The 2,516-nt window shown below is 45.0% G+C and overlaps 1 pseudogene; it reads right to left on the bottom strand.

Annotated features, from left to right (window-relative positions):
• Positions 1-507: 507 nt before the first annotated feature.
• LOC106984240 (transmembrane protein 184C-like) lies at positions 508-2,162 on the bottom strand (annotated as a pseudogene).
• Positions 2,163-2,516: the final 354 nt, after the last annotated feature.

Genomic DNA, 2,516 nt, shown 5'->3' with positions numbered 1-2,516 from the left:
TATGATTAAGTTCTACTAATTCATATTTCCAAATTATACTTTCTGCTAAATTCCAGAGCATTCTATTCATGCAGCAATGGTAGGAAGCATTGACTTTTTTTTATTGTCCATCCTCTTGATAAAGCAATGCAACACCAGGAACATTTAGTAAAGTCATTTTCTACCATTTGAACATGTGATAGTCTAATGTTAAGAAATCAAGTCAGGGGCGCCTGGGTGGTGCAGTCGGTTAAGCGTCCGACTTCAGCCAGGTCACGATCTCGCGGTCCATGTGTTCGAGCCCCGCGTCGGGCTCTGGGCTGATGACTCAGAGCCTGGAGCCTGTTTCCGGTTCTTTGTCTCCCTCTCTCTCTGCCCCTCCCCCGTTCATGCTCTGTCTCTCTCTGTCCCAAAAATAAAAATAAAAAAGAAATTAAAAAAAAAAAAAAAGAAATCAAGTCAAAGTCTAGGATATTTAGACTGATTATTTGTGATATACAAAACTCAGTTAAATCCAGTAGCTGTACCTGGCTTTCTCACCTTCTTTGTGTTGAAACCTTCCATCATTTATGGCTTGTCCCAAGCACAAAATCCTGAGCAATGGGATACGAGGTGATGAAATAACATGGTAGAAGGAGCACAGTTTGCTTCTGCACACTTGTTCAGGAGGCCACAGATTTATCTGAAAGTTCATTTTTCTCTCCTGTAGTGTCATTATACATTTCATCAGGTATGTTATCCATAGGAGGCGTACTCTGGGGAGTCACAGTGTGTCCAAACCCTTGGTAGTGACCCATGGGTGAAGGTGGTACAGAAGAGGCAACAGAAATTGCATCTTGTGATGATGATGGTAACAAGCTTGTATGTTCATTTTGATCTTGGTCCTCAGGAAAGAACTTCTCCCTAGAATGTCCCATGACTGTCCATCCAACATGCCTTACTTGCTCAGAAATATCATACCTAATATCTGAACCATCCCACATGGCAAGAAAGGAATCAAAGCATGACCCTCTTCTGCTTCTTAGACCTGTGGTTTATATGAGAAAGTGTAGTGATGAGCAATAGTAGCAAGGAACATCTCAATACAGATGATAAAGTCCTGGAGTCCTGTAGCCACAGCTTCTACAGTTTGCAATTCCCATGTATGCTTTTCAGAAATAACGCCAACTTTAACCAACAAAGCGATAACGACTGCTTGCCAAAAGGAAACAAAAGCCACCAGCTTTACACAAAGAAATTTGCCAACAGGTTGAATTGGACCCAACTCTTCCTTCAGTACTTTATAAAATAGCAGCAGAAGATACATGGCAAAGAATTGTGACATGTTGTTTATTATAACCAAGTAAGTCCAAGCATTTGAAAAGCTAGTTTCCTTCATCATATATACCAAGCAGCTCACAGATTAAAGCAACAATGGTGGTGAATGGTCTGATAACTGTATACTGCAGTACACCCAGTTTGCACCGAAACAGCAATACTTTTCCCATAGTCCATGGTGGGCCACAACATAAAGGAGGGAAATGTTTCTGCTGATCTTTGGCTTCAAGAATTAATACCCGATTTGGATACCGGTAGTTAGATAATTGGTAAGGAATCCCATAAAGTTGTAAATGACATAAGCTTCATAACATTCTCTGCAGGTATCTACATATTGCAATGCTGAGATATTTCAAAGATATTTCATAGCTTTGAAATATGTAAAGTGTATATGGGTACCATCCAAAGAATCCTTTTTATTGGTTTCTGTAATTCAGGTTGTGTCTAATGCACTAAATGTTGTAATATCACCCAGAGTGATATAGGTACAGTCAACAGCAAAAAAAAAATGCCAGCAATAAACCAAGCCTTTGTGTGTATTCCAACCTCCAGCTTCTGTAATTTCCACACGCACAGAGGAACCGCAACCGCTATGGACACCAGGTAGATGACCACAGCTAAAGGTCGAATCCACTGTCTCCAGTTCCTCCAGGTACAAGTGCAAGGCATGTTTCCGCATAAATGAGCTCCAGATGGCAAGGAAAAAGAGCTCGATGGGGATTGTAACGGGGAGCCCTGTTCTTTGGTTGTTTTGTCAACTCGCATGCGACAGAGAAACAGCTGTTGGGGGACATTACCAGCAGTTCGAGCCGCCCCCTCCGCCCGCGTTGTGCTTTCTGCTGCTACTGCTGCGGCAACTGCAGCCGCTCAGGTGCTACCAGGGAGAAGTGGCGGCAGCATCCTTTCTTCCCCACCCGGCATCTACCCAGTTCAGGGATGGAATACCCTGGCGGAGCCGCTGCCCTCACCTGGGTATCGCCCAGAGCACCGCCTGCACCATGGCCTTGAGGTGAGCGGCGCCGACCAGGACCGGCCTCTATAGACCCGGCAGACAGTTCGGTTCTGCCCCGCCGCTGCCTGCCCACTTGCTCTTTTCTTGGGCGGTAGAGCTTTCTCCCTCCCGCGTCTGCAGGCGTCTCTTCCCCTGATTTCGCTGGCAGATTGGAGATGAGGACTCAAACCTGTCGGCCCCAGGATTTTCTCACTCACTCCCACGGGGC

The sequence above is a fragment of the Acinonyx jubatus genome, chromosome B2 (assembly GCF_027475565.1).
Source record: "Acinonyx jubatus isolate Ajub_Pintada_27869175 chromosome B2, VMU_Ajub_asm_v1.0, whole genome shotgun sequence".
Lineage (NCBI taxonomy): Eukaryota > Metazoa > Chordata > Mammalia > Carnivora > Felidae > Acinonyx > Acinonyx jubatus.
This window is presented reverse-complemented; position numbering and strand designations above follow the sequence as displayed.